Below are 24,405 nucleotides of genomic sequence, written 5' to 3'. Positions count from 1 at the left end.
TGAACCGGTTTCAAAACGGGTTTTTGTATATTTCTACTTTGAACGACGGGTTTTCCCATGAGATGATGTGTTTGAGCCACCCGCTAAGCTAAGGACATCTCCAACTCGAAGTGTTTCTATATTGGGCTCTGAATAAAGCTTATATTGACCACTAGCCCATATACTAAACCAACCAACCCGGATCCAATATTACTCACCCTCCATTATCTCACTCAGTCAGAACCTCTTTTCTTTTGTTTTGTGGATAACGCTCCTCCGTCTGCAAAACATCCGATCATCACTGGTTCAAATTAACATTCAATAAGATGTCAATTTCATCATCTTTAGCAGCACCAATGTTCCCTTTATGCAATTCCACCTCAATTTCTTCAAAGCCCAAGCTGTCTGCCCTACATATCATCCCAAATGCCTCTTCATTAACCTCCAAGATTCAGTTTCAATCTCATCGTTGCTCCACAACTAGGGTTTTTGCAGCTCCTGAAGCCTTGGAACAAACCCTTGAGGTATAATTGAATTTCACTTCTGTTTGGCTAAAAGGCTTGTGATTTTCTGATTAATGAGTGAAAATGATACAATGTGGAGATAAATAAATACAAGAATAAATTGTTTAATCTGATTGTGATATTGTTCAAGTTGCTTGCTATAAGCACCTTCAAAATGCACATTTTAAAGCCCCGTAGGTATAAATAGGAGGCCAGGGGTTCAAAACCCCACCGTGTACAAATATTTAGTTGTTCAAAACTATGCAGTCGATATCGCCAATATGTCGGTCCTTTGTTAAAATATCGGCCAGAATATCGGTACCAATAATATCGGTGATATTGACCGATATTGGACCGTTATATCAAAGATATTCCCGATATAAGTGTTTTAAGTCTTAATTATCAATATTTAGTGTTCAATGTTAGTGTTTTAAGTCTTAATCAGTTCCTACTTGCTACGATTGTTTGGGTATTGCAAGTTGCAAAAGGTTAATTTGTTAGTGGTAGGAGAGTATACTTAACTATTAGTGTTAAATTGCTATATATATGGATTTTAAATGATATTAAAATTACGGATATCCCACCGATATCTTGTCGCGATAACCGATATCTCAGATATCGGTCCTTGACCAATATCCGATATTTTTTCCGCATTAACTGCTTAGGTTCAAAATAAAAAAAGGCCCTGTAGGTATATATTTTACATTTCAATATTCAAAACTTTGGCATAAGTGCATATTCTTCATAAGCACTATCACCATTTTACATTTGTCGACCACATTTTTTAAGGTTGTTTCATGCTTTTAAGCATGTAGTTAGAGCATTTGGGACGTTTTTGAACTTGGTCGTTGTAGAAGAGAAGTATCGATCACATATTATTGTGTAATTCACATTTTTTAGAATGAAAGTTCGTGTTTCAAGTTCTTTGTGGGTCCCGTTTTTTTTCCTCATACAAGATAAACTGGACCCACAAGATGAAAATGATTTACAAGTAGTGACGAAATGGATTCAACAAAGCGTGCTTCATGTAGCAGCAGGATCGCGTGTTGATCAATGTGCTTATAATGTATAGTAGCTTAGATTTAGTAATTTTATTGTTTCTCAGGTAGCACCAAAACAGAAAATTAGGATCAAATTGAGGTCATACTGGGTGCCTTTAATTGAGGATTCATGCAAGCAGATCATGGATGCTGCTAGAACAACAAACGCAAAGACCATGGGGCCCGTGCCATTGCCAACCAAGAAGAGAATATACTGTGTGCTTAAATCTCCTCATGTTCACAAAGATGCAAGGTTTCACTTTGAGATCAGAACCCATCAACGGCTCATAGACATTCTACACCCGACTGCACAAACCATTGACTCTTTGATGCAGCTTGATCTTCCTGCTGGTGTTAATGTTGAGGTTAAGCTTTGAAAACATCTTTGGAGTTCCTTTTTGTTATGAAATGCTTCAACTTAACACTTTTGTGTAGTGAATTTGTTAAATGTATCAATGTGTTGATTAAAGGAATGATGTTTTGGTAAAGTAGTTTGTAATTTCTTAATCTTGAAATGATGGATTATGCATTTAAAATTTGGTTTTAGACCACAAGTGAGTGTCTTGGTAGTTCATAAATGGAGTGCTGAATCGACGTTCATGTTTCTGTACAACTGCACTTTTCAGTCTCTTATATATTCATCTTCTTGTATTAAAAATGTTGCATAAATAGACATGTTAAAATCTATACTATTTAATAAATAAAGTTTTCTAAATGTTACATGTTATCACTATATTGATCCTTACAAAATTTTCCCCCATCTCTCCCATATTAATACATTTCTCTTTTTAATATTTTATTTTCAACTTTTAATAATTCCATCTAATTTAAAAGAATTAATATCATCATAAATATGTTAATTTGTTTAATATAAAATATATTGCATTAGTTATTAATATTAGATTTTTATAACAAACCAATACGAAACGGGTGGGTTTCTTTAACCGGTTAAATATTAAACATTGTTCATGTCAAAATAGTTTAAGATTAGAATGAGTTTTGATCCACGAGTTGGTTTAAAAAAGTAGCCATTTACAACCATGTTTTGATATAGAAAATAATAAAGAAATAATTTATGATTTATAAATTTTCTAACAACTTTTTATTTTCAAATTGCGTAATGTGTAACTTTTTACCATATAATATATCTTTATGTATGTGATACATTTTTTTTGTATTTCATATTATGTTATTATTTAACAAAAAATTACTCATTTTAACCTGTGTGGTACACAGGTAACTAACCTGGTATATCAATATATGTATCTAAGTATCTTTCCATTTTAAAAATTACTTGCTGTCAATTTAAAATATTTAAACATACAGATAGAAGCTTACAAATGTTGAAAACAAAACTCTGTACTAGCGGTTAATAACATAAAATATAATTTTCAAGAGTCTTATCTATGTAGAATAATGGTACGTATACCAAAGGTTAATTAAATGTTGTATTGAAAGGATATCGAAAATAACTAAATGACTGAATAATATTTTGTACTCTAGAGATCCCGTTGTGTCATAGGCACTTCTTCTGGACCATGCTGGCCTTGATAACACCAAGCCAAGTCGCCAAGATATGAGATACCTATTCATGACTGTAACATCTTGAATTACTGAACACAAGTCTGAGTAAGTTTATCAGTCAACTTTGAACCAATTACAAAAATTGCAAAACTTAACTAATACAACGAACACAAATTGATGATATGATGTTAGCGAAACACATTTTGAGCTCAAATTAATTATATGAGTAAAGTTTATCAGTTACATTCTTAGTTTGCTTGTTCATTGGTGGAACTAATTGCAACAAAATGGCAATATTCATAATTTCCCTGTGTTCTTATGACAGCTGAGCTTGTGGACGATGTATTACACTTAATGGTGCAGGTGTATTTTTTATATTTGGATGGAAATTTTATCTACCCTATAGCAGATTTGGATATCTTAATTCATTGATAACAGTTCACATGTGACACTTTCTGTTTTCCCAACACAGTAGGTTATAGGGGTTAGAAGAAAAGGCTGAACCTGACCTGAACCTGTTCTGCTGAGCGTTGTTCTGGGCTGGAAAATAAGAAAGATAAAAGACTCAAATGAGTTTTTTAGTGAGAGAAACTAGAGAGAAGATAGAGGTAAATATATAAGAATTTTTTATTTCTTTCCAAGGATGAGAATTACAATAGGGGGAACCCTCCTTTTATAGGCCAAGGAAGGGTGTTCATGACATCATTGCTTACATCACACTAGCAAATTACATCATGGCTTACATCACACATTACTAGATATTTTAATAAATAACCTACTTGCTAAAACCACTTTAAGAGTGATTAAGCTTTATTCTTAAGCACACATTAAACAAACCAAAAGCACACAAATATGTTACAAGAACTTCTTCTTCTTCTTGGATACTTTTACTTCCATCGGGAATCTGGGTGCGACGGATCATCTTCGTATGGATCAAAATCATCTACAAGATGAGCGTCTGCATATTGGTCGTAGGCTTCTTTCCAAATTTGTGAATATGGATCGTCATTTTCCCAAGCATTTACTCTGTTGAGCACATTTGCAGGTATAGATTCTGGCGAGACGTTGTTTGCATGGGCAAGGCATATCCGTGTATCTGTGTACTCCTTTGGAACCCAATATTTGTAATTAGGGCTAGTAGGCTTTATGTCTGACCATGAGTGTGTGAAACAATAAGGAGCGTGTAAAACCAATGACTGCCCGTCTCTACCTGTTGATGGAGGAATATAACATCCTGGTCTTCTGAAGTATACAATACAGTGTTTCTTCTTTGAGGATGTAATTTCTTCAATCCACTGATACGGAGTGAGGAACCATTATAGTAAGGTGAACGTATTTTTGGACTTTTTCGTCATGGGTTCACACTGACAATCAATCAAGTAAGGGAGAAGTTTCTCTGAATTGAAGGACATTGCAATTGTGTGGGATTCAAATAGATACCAGAAAAAGCATAAAGCTTCTTTTGGTAGATCATAAAGATCTTTGATATGGAAAATATTCATGAATGGGTAGTCGTGGTGGAATACCAATCCTTTCATGAACAGACCATACTTTTTCATGATGATTGTAAGAAATCTTTTGTAGCACAATTGGGAACGTTCTCTCAGGGCATGTTCTGCAATTACTTCGATAATTTCTTTTGGAACATTTTTGTCTTTGAGTTCTTCTACAAGTGGTTTTGGGGAGCTAGAAGAACCTGGGTTATTCATCATGAATAAGGTTGGAAGGATATGGGGGTGTCTGGTGTGCTGATGCTTTGGAATGATATGGGGGTGTCTGGTGTGTTGGTACTGGATTTCTGGATGCTCTTTGTATTTATAGGCCTTTGGCTTGTACTCTTTTGGTCTTGATAAGAAGTCAGCAAGGATATTATCTTTTCCTTTAATATGTTTAACCGTGAACTTCCATTGAGTAAACCAGTTTGCCCATCTCAACAGTTGTGCTTCTGGGAGAATCTTTTGTTTGAACTGTATCATCTTCGGAAAAGCTGACATGTCCATTTCAATAAGAAAATTATGACCAATTAAGTGGAATTGAAATTTCTCGATTCCTTTCTTAACTGATAAGATTTCTTTATACGTGGAATGGTAATGCTTTTCAAATTCCTTGAACGTGCCACTTTTATAACCACATATTGTTCTGACACCCTTATCGTCTTCAACAAGCAAGACTGCCGCCCAATACTCGTCACTGGCATCTATCTGTAAGACTCGTTTGTCTGTTTGTGCAGGAATCTTTAAAGGAGGCATCTTGTCAGCAAACTCCTTTATCTGTTTGACAGCTTTTTTTTGGATTTCAGTCCAAGTGGGGGGACTCCTTTTCAACATGGGGAACAGGTGGGCTGTATGGACAGACAGCTTTGGCAGAAAATCTGCCATATAATTGACTAACCCGAGGAACTGTTGGGCTTCCTTTTGTGACGTCAGCTTATCTGGAAATTGATAGAGCTCTTTGGCAATGTGTGGTTGTGGTTGATACGTGCCTCCTGTAATTTTCATGCCAAGAAACTCAATGGAAATTACTCCGACCTCCATTTTCTTTTCTGATAGCATTATCCCGTATTTTTGAACAATGGAGTGGAACTTGTGTAGCAACTCCGCATGTGATTCTTCATCTTCTGAGAATAAGATAATATCGTCAATGTAAACCAATGCATTATTGAGGATTGGCTCAAAAATGCGTATCATCGCCTTTTGAAAGACTGACGGTCATTTTTTAGCCCAAACGGCATCACTTTCCACTGGTAGTGGCGATTCGGGATGCAGAAAGCTGTCTTTGGCCTATCTTCTGGATTGATCCCTAGCTGCCAGAAACCAGCTTTGAGGTCAAATTTTGACAGAACTTTTGCATTTACCAGGGACTGGAATAACGTCTTCTTTTGAGGGAGTAGGAATTTATTATCTGCCAAGAAGTAATTCAATGGCTGGTAGTTGATAACCAGTCTTAGTTTTCCTCTAACTTGTTCGCTTCTTTTGTTGACATAAAAGGCTTCACACGCCCACAGGGATGTTGTTGACTCAATTAGATTTTGGTTTACTAGCTCTTGGCACTCTTGAATGGCTAAATTCATATGATCTGGATTCATTCCCGAATGACTCGCTCTTGTAGGGTTTATGTCTTCATTTTTCTTAAAGAGAAGAGTAACGAAGAATGATTCGTTTAGCCATAACGGGGAGCTGTGCTTTTTGAGGAACTCAGTATGGCTATCAGCACAAGAAGTGTGAATGATCCTTTCTTTTATTGCTTCAATAGAAGATAATGTGGAAACCATGAATATTCTTGGGACGGTACTCCATGGTTTCAAAAACCTCTCGTATCTGAGTCCTCTTTTTCCATACCTCAGATCTCTTAATTGGTGTAGAACATCAAACCCTAATAAGAGATCTTTTCCATGACAGTCTAAACCTAGGAATCTGTTTTTGATTGTACACTTAGGGAAAACCCGTATGTATATAGGAATGCTTTTCTTGGTAATTACAAATGAATCACCACTTGCTGCAACAAATCCTTGATGATGTGGTAGCCAATATTCATCAGGGAGAATCCTTGGGTCTAAGACCGAAGCTGCGGACCCAGTATCAAAGAATGCAACGACCGGAATTGGTCTATCATACGTGCTGGTGAGGATATGAACTTTGACTATTGGTTCAGGTACATCTTTTTTATGTTTGCGGATCTTCCGATTGGAGTGTGGTTGTGTCATGTAACAAGGTTGTAAGCCGGTTACGGGCTGTAAACCAGTTATAGGTCGTAGGCCAGTCACAGCTACAGGCTGTAAGCCAGTCACAGGCCTTAAGCCAGTTACGGGCTTTGGAACCTTAGGATTATTATCCTCTTCCTCATCAGGGTAAGAGAGAATGACCGGGCTGCTAGCAGACATCGGACCACTGGCTGGAATTGGCTGGTCGACAATTGTTAAGGAATCTTCTTTTTTGATTGGTGGTTCATGACGAGATATCATCATGATATTATTTGTGGCTACCATCATAGTGTCATCTCTGACCTGCTTGTCTTTCTTAGAACTGCTTGACGGTTTATGGTCTGTGCTGCTTGACGAAGCACTTCGGTTTGAGGATGACTTTCTTACTCTAGCTCTGATCTGAGCTTGTTCGTTTGCCCATAGGTTCATTGATGGTGACGTTTCTGACCACTTGTGTATTGGTAGCGGCTGTGGCTCAAAAGCTGTTCTGACGAACGGAGCACTTGGTAGCCTCCATGGATCATCTGCCATGGTTTAAGTTCTTTGTTGCTTGTGCTGCTTTTCAAGGTCTACAAGCTGGGCTTTGAGGAACTTCATCTCCGCTTCTTTCTGGGCTAGACTGTTTTGAGTCTGTGGGCCAGGAGCTGAGCTGACTAGCTGGAGTAATTCATTATGAAGACCAAGCTTCTTGGTCCGTAGCTCATAAATGATACCCTCCAAAGTCTGCACTCTGCCAACCAAGCTTTCTTGGGTTTGGCTGAACCTGTTCTGCTGAGCTAAGATGGCTTTGAGAGCGTTGTTCTGAGCAACTGCTAAGATGCATATATGAGTGGTTGTAGAAAACTAAAGGGAAAAAGTCATTCTCTTCAATCCCACATCGGCAGAGTGAATAATGCATATATGAAAGGACTGCCTATGTAAACAGAGGCCCAAGAATATATCAAGCATACCTTTCTCGGCCTTTTGGCTAAGATCAAGTGTAGTATCTGTTCTTATCAGTTATATCTGATATGTGAGCCATCGGCTCACTAGATATTAATCTTATTTTTTATGGGGGAAGGCCCGTTAAAGTAGCTTGCTGCTTGGGTCTTCATGCGTCGCCTTGGTCTTACACTACCACTAAGGCCTGGCGCACCCCTCCAATTCAAGATCAAATTTTTGTTGATTTACAAGGTTATTTTTTTAAATAATTCAAGATCAAAATTTTGTTGATTTACAAGTTTATTTTTTTAAATCATGTTATGTGAAACTGGTGTACCCTTGTACATAATGCATGTTGATTGTTGAGCATACAGTTAATGTATTTACCTATTGGTAACATGGATAGTGAAATTGAGGTTGTCAAAGTCTATTAATATTTTGCTATGAACAAAAACATGAGCAGTTGCACATGGAAAATGTCTTCAATTAGGATATTCTACCTAGCAGTCAAACTTTTTATATTGATGATTGCGTTTGAGGGGCATTGGATGTATTGTACAAGAAAAAAACAAGTAAATGGATAGTAAAAGGATACCTTAGTTGGTTAATAAAAGTTCACAGGTTGTAGTTTCCGAATACCTGAATTCCTCAAGGATGGCAGTATCTATATTCAGTTGATAGCTAAGGGCATAGAGTTTTATAGTTTTAAGGAATATTTGTATTCATTGTTCTTTGCTTTATTCTGTATCTACAAAAGTGCTTTTTCTTTGACGGATTCCGATATCATTCTTTATTTAATATGAAGAATTGTTGACTTCTGTACATGATACACTTAAATCTGGTTAGTATGTTCCCTAAATACAGAAGGTGCAATACTGTCTTCTTTCTAGATCACATGTTAGTTTCTTGAAGTATAAACCAGTGCATTTCTGTTGCTTATGTTAAACCTTAGACAAGTGAATCAAGAACACCAAACACGATATTGCATAAAACGTTTATGCGACTCTTTTCATTAATAAGAAACAGGAACAAAATACTTTCTACTCTCTACTTAAAATAAACTTTTGATGGGTTTATATAACACCCACAATTCTAATCCTACTCAAACTACGAAATTTAATCTAACTACACTTCTACTTTATAAAAGATAACCATGACACCAAGTTATTCAACTTGGTCCCTGAACTTTGGAAATCTACCAAACCGTCCCTTGAGATCTTCCGTACCACCCTTACACTTTTCGTATTAGTCATTCGGGTCCTTCAAGTTGGTATTGCTCCAAGTTTTAGGTAGCGTTTGTTATGCAGTAATGACAGAAGGAATGGAATGATTCATTACGTGGGAATGAAATAAGAGGTGTTTGGTTGCACAATGGAATGGAATCATCCATTACACATGGAATCTCATTCCATCAAAACCATTCATTCCCACCCCCTTCTTTTTTTTCATTTCATTCCTCCTTCAACCTACTTTCTCAACAACACCATCATCTAACAACAACCACCGCCACCACCACCACCACCACTACCATAGCCACCACCGCCATCGTCACCACCACCACCTCAGTCGCCACCACTTGACCGTCACCGTCGCCATCACCACCTCCACCACCTTACCACCAAAGCTACCACCGCCACCATCGTCGCCACCTGACCATAACCGTCACCACCATCGTCATCACCACCCTACCACTGCTATCACTACCAATGCTACCATCGCTTGACCACCACAACCACCACCCCCGCCTCCTGACCGCCAGCACCACCACCGTCGCCACCGCCACCACCATTTTCATCTCCAAAGCTACCACCGCTGTCGCCATTTCAGGTTTTTTTTTTGTAAAAATATATATATTTTGGGATAGGAATATTTTTATTATTTCTATTTCATTCCTAAAAAAATTTTCGGATATCAAACAACATAAAGTAATTAATCATTTCATTCTCATATGTTAACCAAACAAGACAAAGGAATTGTAATGATCCATTTCATTCCTTTGTCCATTCCATTTCTTCTCTCATTCCATTCCTCCTTCATTTCATTCCTTTCAACCAAACATACCCTTACAGCTTAGACACATTACGACCTTGTAATCAACTTGTTAAAACATTTATACAAACGGTAAAGTCTCTCAGTAGTTGATATACGTAAAGATACTTTAGCCTTTACAATATTTATTCCAACATTAAAGCAATTAATAATAACAAAATGGCGATATCATTATTTCCTTGCATTCCTATGCATGCTGTGCCTGTGGATTATGTATTTACTCTTGTGAATGATATAAATGTCTGCTTTACTCTCAATTATATGATTACATCTTCAAGTCAAAAGGTTTGTTATGATAATTGCTTTTAAGGGACATTGGATGTAAATGCACGTGAAAAAAACTTTGGAGGTAACTAGCTTATAATGCTGATTTTATTAATAACATTTCACAAGTGATTGTTTCTGTATAGCCAAAACAAGTTGGAAGTTTTAGAGAGAGAATTTTGTTTATTGATGAGGGTGAATAATATCTCTTAGCTGCTTTACAGCTAAATGGTAATATTCATTGTTTCCTTGATGAATACTGTGCTTGTAAACTTTGTATTTACTCTTAAAATTATGCAGGTAAGGTGCCTGCATATTAAAGTTTTGATATTTAGATAGGAATAGACATGTCACAGGTTTAGTATTTATATGGCCGATAGTTATCAGGGTCAGAGATAAGGAATTCGGTCTATTGATAAGAGTATGAGTGACCGACCGACACTGACTTCTTTTAGTTGAGATAACAAGTTCTAGTCACATTTAGAAAATGATTTAGTTTAATGCAAACTTTATTGATTAGGATTTAGAGATACTAAAAGAGTTAAAACCATAGGGAAATTACTGTCCCACATTGGCTGTGTGGAGTATACAAAGATGAAAGAACCGGCTATATAATAAGCGGACCAAGAAGAGGACAAGCATACCTTTCTCGGCCTTTTGGCTAAGATCAAGTGTAGTATCTGTTCTTATCAGCTTAATATCTGATATGTGAGTCATCGGCTCACTCGATATTAATTTACTTTTTATGGGGGAAGACCCATCAAAGTAGCTTGCTGCTTAGGTCTTCATGTGTCGCCTTGGTCTTACACTATTACTAAGGCCTGGCGCACCCCTCCAATCCATAGTCCAAAATTATAGTTGTTTTTCTCTAAGCTTAACATTATTAGGCATTTCTTAATCTTACGTATACACTGCTTTGGTGCTAATCAGATACCTAAAGTTTTCACTGAGTCTGTTAGGTGTACCAAGTTTATTGTATTATCTTGTAGGTGTTCCTTGGTAATTTATTATGACAGTGGAGTTTATTAGATGCAATCACTAAGGACAGACATATCTAATGGATTTATGGACCAAGCATGTGATGAAAAGATAACAGCTGAAGATGAGCAGTATAAGGTGACAAGTTGTGTAATTTGGTTGTTCATACTAACTATAGCCATTTGAATCAAATCACAAGAACCGATAGAAGAAAAAGGTAGCACTCGATGCTAATAATGGCGATTTGTCATTGCCCGTTTATGATATTTTTCCCGTCAACCTTAATTAGAAGGTATTATTTTTTCTAATTGATATCAACCTCATCATGGGTAAAGGCCCTTTGAAGTAGACAAGGTACTCTCTTAGATTGTTCTCTATGGTGAGGGGCATCGAAGCCCCTCCACAACGCCACGTAAGCACCGGGGCATCGAAGCCCCAACCTATGATGCCCCGTTGTGGTTTAAAGCCCCTTTGGCGTCTCTATTATATATATATATAAATATATATACACATATATATGTATGTGTGTGTGAGAGATGGAGAGAGGGCCCACCTCCTTTTCTCCTCCACCGCGCCTATCGTCCGGACCATGCCCCTCCTTCTGCGCCCCACTGCGGTGTTCAGCACCCTTGCGCCCTTGGCGCCCAAAGATGCCCCATTTAGGCGCCCATAACGAAGGGTCTTATCAATCATTAAAATATCATCAATTATTAAACTTGATGAACAGGAAAGTTAAAATTATAACACTTTACATCAAGTCAAGATATTTATTTTAAGCAATGAATAACCAATCATCATATACTAGATTCTAGTGGTAGCGGGTTTCATTAACAAACCTTAGGTTAGAACATGTGTTTCCAATTATACCAAAATAATAAGGTTGTTTCTACATGTACATGTACCACTTTTCAGTGGTTTATTGTAAGCGGATCTTAAAGTTTAACCTATCCTATGACCAATATGCAGCACGTGTTTCATAAATTATGTAAATGTGTAAGAAAAAAAACCATGGTAAAATAATAATAATAATAATAATAATAATAATAATAATAATAATCATCCTCACAAGTTGACTGAAAAAGAATTGCATGTGACCATGATTGAAGTGATTTATATGTGGATTGTTGTGGTGTACTATTCTGGACTCTGGCCCTATGTTTTTAACTTAACCTTAGGAAAGCAACTCAACTTCACACATCTTTTCAATAGATATAATTCATTTTCTTAGCAAATACATGGGTGAAATTAGATGGATCCTCCGGTGCACCAAATTTTCTATCAATACTAGTTCGCCACTTAACGTAAAAAGGATATACTCCACAATTTTTTTGTTTAGAAGTTCTGATATGAAAGTGAAACGCGTTATAAATATGATATAAACGAACAGAAATGCGTTATGTGATAAAATATAATTGTATATCTTTTGAACACAATAAAATTCAAGAAACAAAACAATCACAATGAAACAATGAATGCAGGTCCCATCCACTCCAAATTAAGTCATTGTTAGCAGCCCTGCTAGACCTATGACTTTGAAGATACTATAGGGGCCACAAAAATAATGTTACATGTTTTTTTTTCAAAATTAAATAAGTTTAAATGATCCATATTCATACCCCAGCCATCTGACGCATAATCAGCATTTTACGCCATGTGACGCCTAGTCAGCATTTAATGTATTGTAAAAAACAACTGTAGTGGGAAAATGCTCCCAAAACGCCTCTCTCTCCTCCCTATCTCTCTACCTCTCTCTTACAAAAACCTCAAAATTCGAGCCGGCCTAGCGTTTCCTATAACGTTGCACCTAAAACCTCAACCCAAAATGCCGAGCGGGGGTGTGCCCGGGCGTTTTAGGCTGAAAATGCCACACAAACCAGCCTACTACGGATGGTCTTGGAGGCCTGCTAGACCTATGACTTTAAAGATGTTTTAGGGGCCACAAAAATAATGTTACATGTTTTTTTTTAAATATTAAGTAAATGAGTTTAAATGATATCCATAGTCATACACTTGCCAGAGCCACTCTGTGTTCCTAAAGTTTCCTTATTATTGCTCACAAGTTTCTTGCCATGACAACTAATGGCCTGAAACAAGCTTCACCAACGCACCTGCGTGTAACTGATCAAATAGCTTCTGCCAAGAGAAAAAGATTCCGGAGAATTAAAAGCGCCCCGCTGGCAGATTCCTTTACTTATGATGACCAAAATCCCGAAGCTGTTAAACAATGCCCCAAGTCTGTTTTTGATCAGTTTTATCCAAATTACTGGAAAGTAGGTGTCATATTGTGTGCATACTTAGCTGCAGGCACACTATGTTTTCATCTTACCCGACACCAGATTTCAGGAAAGAAAACAAACAGCATACTCGATGCTCTTTACTTCACCGTTGTAACAATGACATCTGTCGGCTATGGAGACGTTGTTCCAGCTAGCACGCTCACAATCCTACTCACGTGTCTGTTTGTGGTCTCGGGCATGATAATTGTCGGGTTGGTTTTAGTTAAATGCAGCCGAGGTTTTAGTGGTCAAACAAGAACGAATGCTAGAAAAGGCGTTACATCTAAACGAAACCATCGGTGAAGCACAAATCCTTAGAAAGATCAAAACAAATGCAGTGAGAAACAAGTGTATAATCTTGGTGGTCTTGCTTTTGGTACTTATGGCTGCAGGTACCAGCCTGTTACTTGCAGTTGAAGATTTGGATTTTGTTCACGCGTTTTATTGTGTTGTTGGATCACTTACGGGCCTAGGGTACATTGATAAATGTTTTTCAACAACAAGCGGGCGCGTGTTTGCTTTGTTCTGGATTTTATTGGGTACGGTTTATGTAGCCCAGTTGTTGTTTGCTTTTGCTTTGTTGTACACCGAAAGAAAGCAACGGTCGTTGGTTAAATGGGTTCTTAAACGGAAAACAACGGCTTCTGACCTCGAGGCAGCTGATTTTGATGGCGATGGAGTTGTCGTGTAAGTATAGTATTAAGTATAGAATATATATAAAATAACAAGAATTAAGTTATAAACTTATAATTAGTTTTTGAGTTCTGATATGTTTTGGTATTGAACAGGGCTGCTGAGTTTGTTGTGTACAAGTTAAAAGAGATGGGAAAGATCAGCCAAGACGACATCACACCGATTATGGATGAGTTTGAATCACTGGATTTTGATAAAACTGGAACGTTATCCGTCTCTGATATTCGTTTATCCCAGTCAGCGTTATCGGTGTCTGATAGTATAGCACCCCGGTTATCAGTGTAAGGTGATGCAATACATTAGGAGAGGGGGGGGGGGTGTTGGATGAGAGTTTAAATCAGTTCTTGGTGTGTTGGTAGAAGTGGATTATGCTTAATTATGGTCATAAGGAACTGATTAATGAGATAAGTGTAAAATTATCAAGTAGTTGTTCAAAATAACTGTTTTTGACTTTAATTCTACAACTTTTAATTTAATGTGATAAAATAGAAACCTTTAGAGTAACATACCAAATAACAAGTTCTTTTATTGCCTCATTTACAATAAAAAAGAACACGACATTCTGTGACATGTTACAAGTTACCGACTAACGTGGATTATGGTGCATTCGATGTGGCAGTTGACGTTAAAATAAAATTAAACATAAAACTAAATACATTTATTAGGTTCCTGCGATATTCTAAATGCTGGAATTAGATCTCAAGCTATACTCAGCTACAAGTTTCGCAAATGAAGATGAATCATCTTCTAGCAGCTTCTTTGGAGAGTCATATTCGTCAACCATACCTGCATACAGAACAAAAGGTGCACATATAGAGACTTCGACTCGATAGACACGCTTGATCAACAAATTTGTGTAACTAACCTTGTTCTAGAACCAAAACCAAGTCACTATCAAGAACAGAGGTGATACGATGCGCAATCATTATCACAGTAGAGTCTGTAAAGTGTTTTCGAAGCGTTTGTTGAATCATACCATCAGTTGCAGTGTCTACTGATGCCGTAGCTTCATCAAGCACCAAGACTTTGCTTTTCTTGAGTAGCACGCGCCCAAGACACACCAGCTGCCTTTGGCCCACACTCCAGTTCTCTCCATTCTCGCTAACTATAACATTTTGTATGAAAAGAGAAAACTATAAGCAAACTGACATTGTAACGTGTCAAAACACCACCGGATGAGCATGGTAGGTTTAACGAACCTGGTGAATCGAGCTTTCCTTCCTTACTCCTCACTTCTTTGCCAAGTTGGCACTTATCAAGAGCCTGAATTAACAAATATAGTTATATTATACTATTATAGCACCATAATAACAGTTTGAATGCATTCAAATTGATATTTTGTAATTTAACTACCTCCCAAATCTGATCATCTGTGTACTCTTCAAGGGGATCCAAGTTTCTTCGGATACTCCCCTCAAACATGGTTGGATCTTGTGGAATTATGCTCAATCTTGAACGGAGATCATGAAGTCCGATGGTGGATATGTTGATTCCATCTATCAGAATCTGTCCAGCTGCTGGCTCCACAAGGCGGAAGAGTGTTTGTATCAAAGTCGACTTACCACTTCCGGTTCTTCCCACAATCCCACTTTTCTTTCCGCCACTGAAAGTGCATGTAATACCTCGCAACACAAGTGGCAAATGTGGTGCATACCGAACCTTTCAAAAGAAAATCATTAGGTTTGATAACAAAACTATATAAGCGGTTCTGGACGGATAAAACCTGAAAAGAGTAAGATTTAAGTACCTGCAGATGGCGTATGTCAACTTCTCCTTGTGATGGCCATTTTTCATCAGGCCTATATGATTCTATAACAAGAGGAGGTTCACTCGGAGTAGAAGAGTACTGAAATATTCTTTCAACCGAAATAATCTTGTTTCCGAGGTTGGTAAAAGTCCATATTATCCACCCTTTTAAATTGCTCAAAGTAAGCCCGTAAGTGGCAGCCACTCCAGCAATACCTTCAGTATATTATACAACCAGAAGCTTCTGTCAATCAAGTATTCTTCATTATATATCAATACAGTACACATGAAGAAAGAACAACTTACTTGGATCAATAGTTCCCTCCGGGATAGAAACCAAGAAAGTTAAAAAAGCAGCAAATGTAAAACACGACAACATCTCCAAGCGAAGTCCTAACCATTCCCTAGCTGCAGCAACATGAAACATTGGCCTTGAAAAATCATCATTTAATTTTAGGTTCGTGTTCTGGAATCTGGCTTGTTGATCAAAGCTCCTAATGGTCGCTGATCCCGATATTGTTTCAGAATAATTCTGTATCACTGGACCTTTACAAACTCCGGCTATACGTGACATTTCTCGAGCTGAAGGCAAGTAAATTTGTTGTAACCAAATGCACATTCCCGCAGCCGGAAAAAGTACAATGATCACCTGCCAAGCCGCCTGTGACATGACTGCAATGATCCCAAGAAGTTCAATGGCGGCAAATGCAAATGCTCCAACTTGGTAAGGAATTTCCATGTCCACCTCACTTTGGTCTGTAGATGCCTATAAATATAAATAAAATTATGTTAAATATTAAAACATTAGCATAAAAATCATCAGAATATCTGTGCTTATAATCATACAATAGAATGTTCACACTTGTAAGCATGCAAAAATATTAAGTAAAGCTATGGGGAAAAAAAGTGTGTGAATATTGCAGATTTTTATAAGAGAATGTCTTTTCTGCTAGGTTATGATTTATGGATAATCACTACTAAAGACGGCGAACACATAAATTTTTATTTTTAAGAACATAAAGATGATGTTGCTACTAGAGGTAGAGACTTCAGTTAAAAAGTTCTTTATTTCCTTTTTCAATTTCCATTTAACATTTAAATAAACTAGTTTTTCTCTAATACTATATATATTTAATATTTAAAACAAAAAGGCTAAATACAGAGTTTTTTCCCTAAGTTTCAAATATAGATTGAAATTAAAATCATATTATGTCCAAAATTTAGTATTTTTTATATTACTGGACCAAAAATACGTTATTTTGGATACATGCTTGTAATAGAGAGAACACATTTGCTTACTCTATTTAGTATTCTTCCACTTGGAGTAGAGTCGAAGAAGGACATAGGTGACCGGAAAATGGCCAAGTGCATCTTGTGGAAGAGCAGTGTGGCTGTCTTATATGCAGCAGTTGCAAGAAGCAAGTCTCTTGCAAGTGTGCACAATGCACATCCAACTGCTAAAGTTGCATACACAATGATCAGGGTAAAGCCTGTAACTGAGGCTGGATCGCTTGGTGACCCTGAAGATGCCCAAGCCATCCAGTAATTGCCCCCAATCTCTAGAGTTTGGAAGAGAACTTGTGCCAATATTATAACTGGTACTAGTGCACCACCGTAAACTGTTGTAATGTATTTCCCGTAGACTGAGAAACCCACTCTTCCTTTTACCCGTTCTTCTTCTTGAACAAGTTGTGCTTTTGAACCCGAGATACCATTTGCTTCATCATTTTGACTATTGGTTGTGTTCTTCAAACTAGTTGTTTGTTCTTGAACGCTTGCCTTTTTGGAATCAGTGGTTGATAATGCCTCTTTGTGTGCGCCTACAAGATCCATAAAGTCGCTTCGTGTATTGAGAATGTCGTCGTATTTTCCGGCTTGTGTGATTCTTCCATCTCTTAAAACCTGAGTGTGACTATTAAGTGAGGTAGATGAAATTGAAATGTTGATGATAACAGATAACATGAAAATAGAGTTACAGGGTATGTGTTCTATGTGTGAACTAAATGAAAATTAAAATCATAGGTAGCTAACCAGGATGAGATCTGCAGCAGGTAAGAACTCAACTTGATGCGTAATGTAAATCACTGTCTTGGAGTTCAGAAATTGCAAGATGCATTCCTGATATTTAAAAAACCAAAAAAATGTGCATTCAAGTTATGAAATTATACCTTTATGTACTCTCAAAACTACAAAAACTTTTAGAACAAAAGCATAACCCAAAATTAGTTACCTTGAAAGATGACTCCCCGTATGAGCATCAACCGCACTAAATGGATCATCAAAAAGATAAATATCGGCATCTTGATATAGCGCCCGTGCAATTTGAATTCTCTGCTTCTGACCACCACTCAAATTTAGTCCCCGCTCACCGATAACCGTTTGATCACCAAACGGAAGAGCTTCAAGGTCTTTCTTCAAAGAACATGCTTCTAGAACCTTCTCATACCTCTCTCTATCCATCTCCCTGCCAAACAAGATATTATCTTCAATCTTCCCACTTTGTATCCATGGAGATTGAGCTACATACGCCTTTGATCCTTCTACTTTTACACTTCCTGATATCTTTGAAACCTCTCCTAAAATACAAGAAAGTAAGCTTGACTTCCCCGAGCCAACAGCCCCGCAAACAGCAACCCGCATACCTTGATTCACTCTAACATTTATATCTTTCAAAGTTGGGTTAGTAGATACAGTTAAATCCCATGAAAAGCACCCATTAATGATATCAACAGCTGTGTTAGAACTGCCTTGTGGGAGCTTATTTATAGCATTAGAATCTAAGTCCTTGATACGAAGGAATGCGGAAATGCAATCAAGTGAGACTTTAGTTTGGAAAAACATTGACATAGAATTTGGAACATTGTGAATCGGCTCTTCAAGTATTCTAAACGTTGCAAGTGTAGAAAGTACCTTTCCTGACTCAAGTGGGATACCAGCAATAAGGCATGTGGTGAAAGTGATCCCAGCAACAACAGTTGGAGCACCCCAAAACAATAAATAATTCAAGGACAAAGTATACATATACTTCTTCAATGCACCTTCTTCTTCATCTCTAAGTTTGATGATTTTTGACAAAAAATTCATTTCCCAACCATGAAGTTTAAGAATCCTCATGTTTTTCAAGATTTCAGATGTTGATTTCATCCTTTTATCTTTAGATTTCATCATGTCATCTTGAAGCTTTTCTTGTACATTCCCAAGTGGAAGATTGGTCAACAACACAAGAACTGTAGCGATTAATGAAGCAATTGCGGCTAGTCCTAAGTTTTTATATAAAAGCGCTAATCCAAAAGCTACTTGCACGAGTACTAGCCAAAAATCATGCATATACCAACCAAAGTCGCCTATCCTTTCAGCATCAACAGCCATGTAGTTTATGATCTCACCACTCGAGTTCTCTTGCTTTGACTGGCCAGAAACGGTCAAGCCCTTTTGGTAAATCATGGCAACGATGGCAGACCTGGCTCTAATTCCAGCTTGCTGGAGCTTGAACCACCAATGTCGTTGCGCCAAACAGCCGATAATTTTTGAAATAAAGAATGCAGCCACCAAGACAAAACCTTGGTTTTCATATTCTCGGTGTCCATTTAGGTATTGAACAAATGAGTCTATGAGGTAAGGACCAACAAAACTAGACAATGCATACACTAACGCAAGCAATCCTGTGATGATGACATCTTTCCGCACAACGTAATATAAGGCCTTTGCGAGACCAAATGTAGTGATTTGATCATCCACATTACGTAAAGACTCAACTTTATTAAACAATACGGGAAATACTTCTCTCGCACTATCAATATTTGCAAGTTGAGGGATATCTTCAAGATCTAATTGCTTTTTGTTGCCTTTTGTAATCACAGAGTTCATCCAAGAAAATGTCAACAGGCTAAAGAAACTTGCATTTTCATAGGTGGATGTAAGTTCACCCCTAGATACACTACAACTCAAAACGGGGTTTTCAAGATTATGGTTTTGAGTCTCTTCCTTTGTTTTGTGGGACAACCCCACAAAACAAAGAAACAAACCCATGAAACTAGAGACAATATCAAAGACAAAGAACATAGTAACTGAATCATGGGTTCTTTTGTAGTAAGCATAGTCTACGAAAACGGAATAACAAGAAACTAAAAAGAAAAACACCCACCAAACTCTTAAAACAAAGGGATATATTCTAGATTCTGTTGACGAACTTGAAATAAGTGTTCTTATATAAAGGGAAATGATAAGTGTTCCAAGTGCGACCCTCAAAATAGCTACACTCTTTTCATCGGTCCAACTGTTTTCATACCAATAAAAGTTGTTCAAGAAAGACAAAGCAAGATTGAAGAGTGAAAGAACAAGAGAACAAAACAAAGCTTGTTTGTAAAACAAACATCCGGAACTCTGTTTTGGAACCTCAATTCCATCGATCCTAAATCTTTTCCAAACCCAAGAGATTAGTGTCACACCCTGACCAAGGGGGCGGGACATAGCAGTTGATAACATTACTTAGCAGTGGAATGAAATAAGGTACAAACGCGTTTAACGCCAGTACAATGTCTAGTCATTAATAATTCAACAAATCTAAGGTTTTAAGGTCGGTGGTGACGCCAAAATGTCGTTTAAGCGTCTTCAAGAAGGCGCTGATTCTATATTCGTTACTATGTCCACACAAGGCTTGGCTTCTAAAATAGGTCCAAGAAATGCAATCACGCCTTAAAACAAGTAATACCTGACAACATATTGAAAAAGAAAGCGTGTCAACTAAAAAGTTGGGGAGTTTGCAGTTTAATTTACTAAATAAATCAAGTAATTTTGAACTGTTATGAAAACCTTTATGATAATGCAGTATTAAACAGTCACAACCAAACCTATAGTTCTATGTCCTGGTGTCCAATATAGACACAAGCTCTAAAGTATCACCAATAACCTGCTGAAGATATGGTAGCTCCAGTATACCATGTGGCCAAGCTCAAGTGAGGTATGCTCGATTCAACGAGATCACACGGCGTGTGTGGGGTCTCCCAAAATAATACTATATGTAACCATAGACTTCCACAAAGTTAATAGTTGTGTATATGTATGGACAATTCGGCATAAGCTCTCATATATTAATAAAGTTTACAATTCACATTATCTACTCAAGTTAATTTGTAAAAAGCAAAGAGAGTGTAGTCAACCCAATACCAAAAACGTAAAGGTAAAAGGGGGGTTTTACACGAACTCATTAAAAAAGGATTGCACGAAACTTACCTTAACCGTTTAGGGGTTTGATGTAAACGAAACACCAATTTGTAAACTCCATATTTTGCACAATGTTGCAATGCTATATTCAAGTATTTATTGTATGCTTTGTATATGATTCATGATAACTTGTTGATGTATCAATAGTTGTTAAGTAAAGTTGTTCGAAAATCGCAGTTTGGTCGTTTTGCCTTTATTTTAAGTTGCAAGGTTACGTATTTTGTCAAAACACTTGGAAAAAATTCAGGTTTTGTGTGTTAAAAGCACTACTTTCGGGAATTTACAACTTTAGCCCTCTATACCTTGAAATATTTAAATTAGGACCTAAAGTGTATTATTAAGAAGAAAGGAAAGAAAATAAAAAATGAGTTGTGTTCCTGAGTTTTTGTTGGAAAGAAAGAAAAGGAAAATCACAATATGTTGTGTTTCAGAGGTTCATTTAATAGGAAATCAAAATGAAAAGAAAAGATGAGAAAGAAAGAAGAAAATAAAAGGAAAAGTTTTCCTTCCAAATTGAAAGGAAAGTGAAAAGAAATGAAAGGAAAAGATAAATGTGAAATAAGGAAAGAAAGGAAATGAAAACTTTTCATTTCATTCCTTTCTCTTTTTAATTGAACTCGGGAACATAGCGTAAATGACACGAAATTTTGTACAATGTTCATTATGTTCGATGGTTATGAGAATTAGCTAGTTTTCTATAAAAATAAAAAAATGAAGGGATATTTTATTAAAATAATTCCAAAATTAATACAAAGACATTTAATTTATATAAAATATACTTTTTATACCCAAAAGGCACTTGTCTTCAAATATATAGTTAGAAACGTCCAAAAATTATAAAAGATTGTAGTCATATTTTCAAGTATTATTAAGCCACAAAAATTTTGGTTGTGTTTTGAATACTGTCGACCATACTTCTATTTTAATGCTCGTGGGTTTGGTTTACCGTCCCTAGCAATCTAATGAGCTATATATTGTATGTACCACAAACCAAAATTCACCCCAGTATGGTTTAGTTACTGTAATAGTAATAATAAAAAAAAGGTCTCGGGGCGTTCATAACATAATCCTTCACAAAAAGTGCCAAAATGATTAATTTAATTAGTGAAATTAGTTGGTGTTTTAAGCTAAGTTCTTTGATTAAGAATCCATGTTTCAAGTTGAGAATTTTCTTTATGAGGATATTATATGCTAGTAGGGACTGTACTAAACATGCTTTTAGGTTCAATTAGGTATAAAAATCACCATGAACAAGCCTTAGCCTAAGGCTTAAAAGTATGTTTAATGTGGGCTCATGAATGCAAGTTATAATCATGGTTTTATGGTAAAATATACATCATGAAAAGGTTCATAATCTGATTTCATACAAAAATAATAAAGTATAGCTATAAATATATGATTTTTGACAAATCAATGCATTAAAAGTTAAAACTCACAATGTTTTCAGGTTCTAGAATTCGTGTTGCTTTTGGACACGATTCGAAGTAGCATTTGGGGCTCCAATGCTTAAGGGTATCTGAATTAAACGAAGGTAAGTGAAAGCCAAGTACATAGCAAAAAGAATCAAGAGATTTTGAGTTCTTTTGACACCTCAAACATATGTAATAAGAGAAGATAGTTCAGCAGCTTCGGGTTCTGGCGCACTTGTGATTTGAAGACCATTTGGAGGTCGAATACCTAATGGAATTGCATGAAACCAGTGGAGTTCCTTCAGGGAGATAATGGAGTTTATTTTAGAGAAAGAATGAATGCATTTGGTGCAACGATGAGTGTGATATAACCGTTTGAAGTAGAGCATGCAATCTGTCATCATGCATGGAAAGAGAAGGAAGGCGTTGAGTGGATGAGATGAGAGGTTGAGGGTGAGGTGTCACAATCTGATTATTTTGAGATATTTATAAATAAAATGGGTATTTCAAATGACAAGTATGTATTTTATTTAAAAGTAAAGTAGGAAAATACAATATTTTGACACCTAACTACACTAGTTTTATTCTTTATGAGATTCTTACATATATCTTTTTCTTATAACTTCTCAATTATATATTTTCTCAATGGTTAAATTGTAATTACATATTTTATCAATAATTAACTACACGACAAAAAAAAAGTTTGGGTGTCTTTGCACATAGTTGACAACTGAAGAAAACTAAGCAGCTATGCAATGAATAAAGTTAGCTTTTCCTATCCAATGTTAGGGCTGATATTAATCATATTCACAAGAATTAGTTAAAACTGTTCATATTTCTTTACTCTCAATAACTCTATTGTTTTAGCTTATTTTCACCAAAACAGCTTGTTATATCTTTTACAGACAAGGATGATGATGGGTTCAACATCAGATAAAGCATCTGGTATTTTAGTTTTGAGTTAACTCTTCCCACACTTTTTTATATTGAATTGGCTTATTTATTTAAGCCAATGGAGTTTTTGTTGAATTATTCAATCATAAATAGATATTAGACACGGTTACACATTTAGTCCCTGACATTTGTCTAAAGTTACAAGATTGAGTATTAAGTTATAAAAACCACATGTATAGGTACTAAAGTTTTTACTTTGTAACAATTATAAGTACTAGCTTTAAGTTCCATTAAATATTAACCAAAAGTGTAAATTAAACTAATTAAGGGCATTACACATTCTCACTAAAATATTTGGCATATTTGTGTGTTGAAATATTTTGAAGTTTCACGTTTTGACTAGTACGGCAATTTGAGTTTTTCTTTTTGAATAATGACAATAATGCCCTCAGCTATCTAGCATTATAGGGGTGTTCATGGGTCGGTTTTGGGCCAATTTCATAACCATAACCGCTATGATAATTAATGGATAACCATAATCATAACTAATCCGCAATGGTGGTTTCAGTTAATCAGTTTTGAAGGTTATAACGAGTCGATTATGGGTTGGTTAGCCGTAATCAAAGCAATGTAATTGCACCCAAAAGTTTGGTACCAAGTATTACAAAAAAGCGACATGACATAACCAACAAAATATATAATCAATAATATTAATACCAAATATTTAAAAAAACAACATTATATAATCTAATAAAGAGATTCAAGTTAATTTAGTTACGCGCGTTGAACCGAAAACATCAAAATGGTATGATTCAACTATATGTTTGGTGGAATTCAACCTCAAACATATTTTCGTTTAAATAAATATGTCCGTTCGATTATGCCTGGTTTGGAATTATCTTTAACCAGAACTAACCCGTATTTGCGGTTTTTGAAAATTCATTAAACCTACCAATCGATTATGTCGGTTAGAATTGGTTGGGTTATGGTTCGATTAACAATTATGACGGTTAAGTTGCTTACCCGTTCTTTGTAACTTTTAACAGGAGTTAAAGTTAGTATCTAACAATGTTACAAAAGTAAAACCTTAGAATCCATACATGTACTTTTAAACCTTAGTATCCAATATTGTTAAAAAAACGTCAGGAACTAACTACGTAATTATGTTTAGATATTAACATATAAAGGTAAATTTAACTTGTTTTG

General features: G+C 36.3%; 2 non-coding genes and 3 pseudogenes across 3 annotated transcripts; 4 read left to right on the top strand and 1 right to left on the bottom strand.

The window, feature by feature from the left end:
- Positions 1-296: 296 nt before the first annotated feature.
- On the top strand, positions 297-2,206 carry LOC143611619 (small ribosomal subunit protein uS10c-like; annotated as a pseudogene).
- Positions 2,207-7,692: 5,486 nt separating this feature from the next.
- LOC143611625 (U2 spliceosomal RNA) lies at positions 7,693-7,886 on the top strand. The gene has a single exon (XR_013149800.1). It is a non-coding gene; the product is annotated as a U2 spliceosomal RNA (small nuclear RNA).
- A 2,734-nt stretch (positions 7,887-10,620) lies between these two features.
- On the top strand, positions 10,621-10,815 carry LOC143611626 (U2 spliceosomal RNA). Its single transcript, XR_013149801.1, has one exon. It is a non-coding gene; the product is annotated as a U2 spliceosomal RNA (small nuclear RNA).
- A 2,096-nt stretch (positions 10,816-12,911) lies between these two features.
- LOC143611620 (two-pore potassium channel 1-like) lies at positions 12,912-14,227 on the top strand (annotated as a pseudogene).
- Positions 14,228-14,588: 361 nt separating this feature from the next.
- Positions 14,589-20,630, bottom strand: LOC143611614 (ABC transporter C family member 3-like; annotated as a pseudogene). Its single transcript, XR_013149799.1, has 8 exons — positions 17,705-20,630; positions 16,973-17,575; positions 15,980-16,439; positions 15,642-15,889; positions 15,281-15,586; positions 15,127-15,190; positions 14,793-15,032; positions 14,589-14,713 (listed from the first exon to the last, which is right to left on the bottom strand). The product of XR_013149799.1 is annotated as an ABC transporter C family member 3-like (transcript).
- Positions 20,631-24,405: the final 3,775 nt, after the last annotated feature.

The sequence above is a fragment of the Bidens hawaiensis genome, unplaced genomic scaffold (genome assembly GCF_021521415.1).
Source record: "Bidens hawaiensis isolate Kalapana, Puna unplaced genomic scaffold, B.hawaiensis_p1.1 tig00031809_1, whole genome shotgun sequence".
NCBI classification, from domain to species: domain Eukaryota; kingdom Viridiplantae; phylum Streptophyta; class Magnoliopsida; order Asterales; family Asteraceae; genus Bidens; species Bidens hawaiensis.
This window is presented reverse-complemented; position numbering and strand designations above follow the sequence as displayed.